The 7,500-nt window shown below is 50.1% G+C and overlaps 1 non-coding gene across 1 annotated transcript in view; it reads right to left on the bottom strand.

Annotated features, from left to right (window-relative positions):
- Window positions 1–130, bottom strand: part of LOC124728280 — a 1,909-nt gene extending 1,779 nt beyond the window's left edge. The window contains exon 1 of the ribosomal RNA XR_007007287.1: window positions 1–130. This exon is cut by the window's left edge and continues 1,779 nt beyond it. This is a non-coding gene — a ribosomal RNA (small subunit ribosomal RNA).
- Window positions 131–7,500: the final 7,370 nt, after the last annotated feature.

Below are 7,500 nucleotides of genomic sequence, written 5' to 3' on the forward strand. Positions count from 1 at the left end.
GGTACGATCTAAGGAACCATAACTGATTTAATGAGCCATTCGCGGTTTCACCTTAATGCGGCTTGTACTGAGACATGCATGGCTTAATCTTTGAGACAAGCATATGACTACTGGCAGGATCAACCAGGGAGCTGCGTCAACTAGAGCTGAGCAGCCGGCCGCCCGGGAGTGTGTCCCGGGGGCCCGCGCGAACACGCAAGCGTCCGCTCAATCATTCTGCAAACAGGAGGAGGCTGAGCTCCCCTGCACAATACACCTCGAAACCCTCTCAGGTCCCGGCGGCGCGCAGCGCCGTCCCAAGTACTTGGTCGGGTTCGAGAGAGGCGCAATCGCCCGGAGTTAGGCGAGTAGACGCTTTCGGTGCGACCACCCGTGCTCCCAACTGAGCTTGCCGCTGCCGACAGAGGCCCGGGAGCGTGCTGTCGTGGCATTGCCGGCGGGAGACAACACGCGCCACCTACGGTGACCGGCAGCTCCAACGCCAGCGCCACAGAAGGACAAAAGCCCCACTTGGGTGCCGAAGCGAACTCTCCCAGCACAGCGCACGCGCCAACACATCCGCACAGCTGCGATACAAACCACCAGCGAGAACCGCTGGGGCGACCGAGCAGCAGACGGCGTCGCGGCGCCGAGCGCCGGGCGGCAGCGCATCCTCAACGCACACAGTCCTCAATCGGACCAGCACACTGAAGATGTCCACCGCGCTTCGCACCGGGCCCGCGAGGACCTACTTTGGCCGCACGGCGCCGCGCGCAGGGTGCGCCGGCGCGCAGCTGCGACGCCTGCCGCGTCCGTCGGCCGGCGCGCCTGCCACTGGCCGCCCCCACCAGCCGGCTGTAGCGCGTGCGCCCACGCACCGCGCGGCCAGCACGCCGGGAGGCGCCCCCTCACCGGCCGGGGACGGTCCCACCCAGCCACCGCCGCGTATCGCTTCACACCCAGATGCCGTTCAGTTTCGTCGGCATGGTGGGTATCGCTGGAACAACCGGTTAGTACCTCAACCTATCGTCGCCATCACCGATTCACCCCTAGCGAGAACAACCGCACCACAACAGGTTACCATTTGTTCATTTGCGTAACTTCACCAGAAAACGCAGGCGTCCATCGCCATTTGCAACTTCCACGATTATTGCATGCCTGTGTCAGGTGTCACGCCACACTACGTCTGCCCACATACACGCAACAAAATGTGCACGCCTAGACAATACGTGGAAGGTGGCCCCCGTACGTATGCGATGTCCATTGCTCGAACGACTGTCAACCGGCCTCTGTAGCATGTCGCAGATATGGAACGCGGTGCACCATGCCATCACGGTGTGTGAGGAGAGACGACTAGGTCCGAATACATCAACAGACAGCTCATGCTGATCGCCATCCACGGCGTCCGTTCCTCCCACACGTCTCTATGGCGTACCACACTGCAATCCAGCTCTCATAGGGAGACGACACGTAGCTGCGTGCACAATATTTGCACTGTATGGTCCGCCGTTTTTGGGCGCAGTCGTTGTACGGTCACACATGTGCCACGATGTATCATTCAGTACATAAGGACGAATGTGCAGTACAGATTGTGGTTTACGCGTACGACATTAGCGGACAGTTGACACAGGCCGCACCACAACGTAGCCTGAGTACGTCGCATGCGGAGGGCATTGAACATGCAAAGTTCTCACCAACCAGCTTGCGAAGGCAGGGGGCAAGGTGGGGACGTGGGGAGGGGCGGCATGTACGTCCTGCTGCCATCCACATTACAGTGTACAGCAGGAGCATGTGGAAAGTGAGCAAGACTTGCAAGGTGTTTAACATGAAGCGATACACAGGGGAGCGGGGAGTGCGAGTAGCGAACTATATTGCGAGGGTTGCGGGTGGGCAACACTACACTAATTGAACGAGTCGTATAACAATTACAGAGCAGGTTTAGGCGACAACGTGGGTTACGTTAGGCGACAACGTGGGTTAGGTTAAGGCACGACGTGGGTTAGGTTAAGGCACGACGTGGGTTAGGTTAAGGCACAACATGGGTTAGGTTAAGGCACAACATGGGTTAGGTTAAGGCACAACATGGGTTAGGTTAAGGCACAACATGGGTTAGGTTAAGGCACAACATGGGTTAGGTTAAGGCACAACATGGGTTAGGTTAAGGCACAACATGGGTTAGGTTAAGGCACAACATGGGTTAGGTTAAGGCACAACATGGGTTAGGTTAAGGCACAACATGGGTTAGGTTAAGGCACAACATGGGTTAGGTTAAGGCACAACATGGGTTAGGTTAAGGCACAACATGGGTTAGGTTAAGGCACAACATGGGTTAGGTTAAGGCACAACATAGGTTAGGTTAAGGCACAACATAGGTTAGGTTAAGGCACAACATGGGTTAGGTTAAGGCACAACATGGGTTAGGTTAAGGCACAACATGGGTTAGGTTAAGGCACAACATGGGTTAGGTTAAGGCACAACATGGGTTAGGTTAAGGCACAACATGGGTTAGGTTAAGGCACAACATGGGTTAGGTTAAGGCACAACATGGGTTAGGTTAAGGCACAACATGGGTTAGGTTAAGGCACAACATGGGTTAGGTTAAGGCACAACATGGGTTAGGTTAAGGCACAACATGGGTTAGGTTAAGGCACAACATGGGTTAGGTTAAGGCACAACATGGGTTAGGTTAAGGCACAACATGGGTTAGGTTAAGGCACAACATGGGTTAGGTTAAGGCACAACATGGGTTAGGTTAAGGCACAACATGGGTTAGGTTAAGGCACAACATGGGTTAGGTTAAGGCACAACATGGGTTAGGTTAAGGCACAACATGGGTTAGGTTAAGGCACAACATGGGTTAGGTTAAGGCACAACATGGGTTAGGTTAAGGCACAACATGGGTTAGGTTAAGGCACAACATGGGTTAGGTTAAGGCACAACATGGGTTAGGTTAAGGCACAACATAGGTTAGGTTAAGGCACAACATAGGTTAGGTTAAGGCACAACATAGGTTAGGTTAAGGCACAACATAGGTTAGGTTAAGGCACAACATAGGTTAGGTTAAGGCACAACATAGGTTAGGTTAAGGCACAACATAGGTTAGGTTAAGGCACAACATAGGTTAGGTTAAGGCACAACATAGGTTAGGTTAAGGCACAACATAGGTTAGGTTAAGGTACAACATAGGTTAGGTTAAGGTACAACATAGGTTAGGTTAGGTTAGGTTACACGTTGTTGTAAGGAAAGGTGTAGGGGGGGGGCGGGGGCGGCAGGTTCGTTGATAGTGATTATAGTAAGTGAATGCTTGTGACATGATCAGATTTGTCACGTCAGGATGCACCTTTGGCTTATTAGAGGCGGCGCTCCAATTCTATGCTTGTGTCAGACCTGTGTCTTTGACTCATGTCATTGTTTGTGCGCTGTGACAGGAGGTACTATTGTGATGTTGGGTGCACCGTTGTATAGGACATGTGTGGGTGTTGGTGCCTGATCTGCGCAATGGTGGATGTCGAAAGGGTGGGATATTGTATTTTCCGCATGGACCTCCTGGTCTGGTTGTGATAGTGTGGATTGTGTAATGTGGCGGAGAGGATGCACTGGATGTTGTTCCATGCTGGTGCTTACATATTGTATGTGCGCCCGTTAGAAGCAGAGAGTGGTGCGTGATCAGAGTGGCTGGCTGACGTGTGGTTCCCATTGTGGGCAGACTCTTTCAGCATGTATACGGACAGTTGTATATATATTCTGTAGTTTGATGGCTCTGCATTGATTACTAATCAGCGCCGTGTGTACGGGTAATCTGGTTCCAGTCCAAAATGTTCCATCTGTGTACATTAGTGACAAAGACTCCCCTCATGCAGTGGGGCTCGGTCTGTTATAACTCTTCCGCGTAATATATTTGCCCCACGTTTTTGCGACTGCGAGTGCGAGTGCAACGCGCATGGGGACCGACATGCTGATGGCTCGGTATCGGACGCCGTACAGTGAGCAACGCGATCGCGTCTCTCGCTCGTAAGTGGTACAGGTCGCGGCTCATGTATAGGGACAAATTTTTTTTTTTTTTTTTTTTTTTTTTTTTTTTTTTTTTTTTTTTTTTTTCCCAAATTTATGGATCATGCATAACCCACTTTCTAACACTTTTGAGTGGGCGTATTGTGACTAACTATCTCTGCTATTACACTACAGAAGTGGATTATTAGTGCATGCATACTATCTAGTTATTAAGTAGCTTTGCTTAATGCCAATCATCGGCCTCTTAGCCTCTCTGGAACGCTGCCAGAGAGTTGCCCGTCCCTAGCCACGTGGAGGCGGGCCGCTACTTCTAGAGAAACCACTCCATTTGTGTTACTCTTTTATTCCCCCCACCACCATGCTGAACTAACTACAACTACTACCTACTCTAAGTCAAGACTGAAACAAACGTAGTATATACATATTTACAATTGCGCATTAGATCTTAAGCGCATTTACTCTCTCCCAAGGTAGGCTCGCTGGGCCTCCCTTGAGATTTTGTTAACGAGTTTTGCGAAATTGCTGAACATTTCGCTGTCTGTTAATATTTCATTGACATTTCTGGTCCGCAGAAGCTGCCTCTCCCCTGAGACAGCCTGTTCATATATTGGGCACTCGAACACTATGTGTTCTGGCGATCCTTCGTGGGCACCACAGTCACACTCTGGCGTTAGCCTTTTCCCTATTTTATGCAGGTACGTGGGATAAGGACCATGTCCTGTGAGGAAGTGAACTATGCCCTGTGAGGGCTTCATTATCTTGTTATTTAATCTTCCCCTTACTGTGGGTATAAACCCATGGACTCTACGGCCCGTACTGGATCCATCCCATTCGTCCTGCCAAATGTCAAGCACTTTCTTGCGAATGGCTTTGACACTTAACAGAGGAACGCCCATTATGTCTTGTACCCTGTCGATGTTCTGTTTGCGCAGCCAATAGAAGGCTGCGTGCTGCCTTATTATTAGGTCTAATGGACATAGACCCATAATTAGCAACAGTGCATCTGTTGGACTTGTGTTGAATGCTCCAATGCATCTCAACAGAACGTTCCTCTGTATTCGCCTGACAGCGGCGGCAGGCCGCACCAGAGCTAACCTGTGGGCCCACACACTGGATGCGTGCCCTACTATTGGTGCCAATATACTGTTATGGTAAATATTTATTGCCTTTGACGGCAGATGGAACCTTCTTTGTCCAATTGATATTATCTTATTGAACAAAGCTAAGGACTTTGTCGTTATTTGCTCGATATGCGGAATGAAACTCCAATTCTCATCTAAATATACCCCAAGGTAACGGGCATATCTCTGTCGTGACACTACTTGGCCATCAATTCTGACCGTTGGGTCCCTATTTAACTTGCCTTTCAAGAGCATATATAGGGATTTTTGTGGTGCTATAGACATTTTAGTCTTCGTACACCAGTTGGTTATTAGATCAATAACCAGTCGTGATCGGTCCTCGATCACATTGCGAGTGTCACCTTCTACTAGAATTGCGAGATCATCCGCATAAGCAACGACTCCCAGAACTGCAGTCTCTCGCTGCAGGACGTTCAACAAAGGTTCCATGTTAATATCCCAGAAAATGGGACCACACACCGATCCCTGGGGACAACCACGGGATACTCTTTTAGATACGACGGCTCCAGGAGCCGTTATCTTAGCAGTCCTTCCATCACAGTAGGCCTCCAGACAGCCATACAGCAGCCGCGGGCACCCAATCTCTCGCAGACGAGAGAAGAGTGCCGGCCACCACAGGTTGTCGAAGGCCCCTGAGATGTCTATCATTATGCCAAGTACATACTTTGATGTCGCAGAGTGAACAATCCGGCAAACCTCATTGATCGCATCCTGGGTGGAGCGACCCTTTCGGAATCCGAACTGCCTATCACTCATACCATACAGAGTTCGATGACTCTGGAGACGGTCAGCCAGCAACTTCTCAAATGCTTTGCCCATTACATCCAGCAGACAGATAGGCCGATAGGATTTCGGCACTGTTGGATCTTTATCAGGGCCTTTCCTGATAATTACAACTTCTGCAGTTTTCCACTTTAGTGGATAATAGCCCCTTTGCAAACAGCTGTTGTAAATACGACTTAGTGCCGGGGCGACCAAGTGTGCGAGTCCCTGTAAGATCTCCACAGGGATCCCGTCAGGACCAGGCGCCTTCTTCCTTGCAAAGGTGCAGATGGTTGCTTCTACCTCCTCTGCTGAGAAAGGGCACACGTTTGTATCGTTAAGATACGGAATCGACAGCGCCTGACGTATGTCCCGCTGCTCGTGCGAGTCTTGGTCCTCAATGTCATCAGGCAATAATGTATCCAACAGCAACCTTGCTGTTTCTTCCCAATTCTTGGTCATGTCTCCATCCCCAGCACGTAGCGTAGACAGCATCATGGGCGATCTTATTTTTTCTCGAACGATTTTGTAAGGAACTCCCCAAGGGTCTGTTCCCAGCTGATCGTTCACAAATCTTTCCCAGGATTGGCGCCTTGTAATGTCCAACTGATCCTTGTATCTCTGCTTCAGACGACGATAAATACGCAGGTGGTATTGTCGTTCGTCATGGGCAAAGCTCCTTTGGTAGTTGCTTCGCGCCCTTCTGACTGACCGTTTGAGCACAGTCAATTCAGGGGTCCATGGGGTGGACTCCCTGCAGATGTATCTCGCTATTCGAGGTACAGCCAGTGTGATAGCCGTTTGCACGGAGCTTACCAGCTCCTCCACAGCTTCATCAATATTACCTATGTCCTCTCCGAACTCGGGGGGACTGAACACCTGCACGAGTCGGTCCCAGTCTGTCCGAGCATAATTGAAGCGTTCCACCCACTCGCCTGGCACATCCGTGATGGTCGGCGCTATATCAAATGTTATACAGTTATGATCACTGACAGTAAGATGTTCTCTTACTTGCCAGTTATGGACGTGGGGTGCTGCCCTCTCGCTTGCTAGTGTGACATCAATATTTGATGTTGCACCCGCCCTCCCTGAGTAGGTCGGGGGGTACCCAGGCAAGTTTAGCACATACATGTGCGTTTCCATTATCAAATCAACAAGCTCCGCACCCCTACCGTCCTGTACATCGCTGTGCCAGAGTGGGGACTTAGCATTAGCATCAAGAGCTACAATTATAGCCTGCCCGGCTAAAACTCGTAGTATCCAATTCAGCTGATCAAGATAAATCTTGATGTCATGTCTGAATTGGCAGTAGACGTTTACAACGTACATACTGTAAGACAGCAGATTTAGTTGTACAACTATAATATGCTCAGTACAGAACTGATTTAATATCGTAGTTTTAGTAGTTTTATTCAATACTATAATTGCACTCATGGGGTTCCCACCTGAGGATACCACCTGTGCTGTTGCGGGAAAACCAGGGACTCGACCCGCACAGGAGTTCGGTTCTTGTATCAAAAGAATATCAATTCCTTCTTGTTCCGCTACCTTCCGTAGCTCATGTGCAACCATCTGGCTGCGCATGGCATTGACTTGTACCACTTTA

This window comes from Schistocerca piceifrons, unplaced genomic scaffold (genome assembly GCF_021461385.2).
Source record: "Schistocerca piceifrons isolate TAMUIC-IGC-003096 unplaced genomic scaffold, iqSchPice1.1 HiC_scaffold_1148, whole genome shotgun sequence".
Lineage (NCBI taxonomy): Eukaryota > Metazoa > Arthropoda > Insecta > Orthoptera > Acrididae > Schistocerca > Schistocerca piceifrons.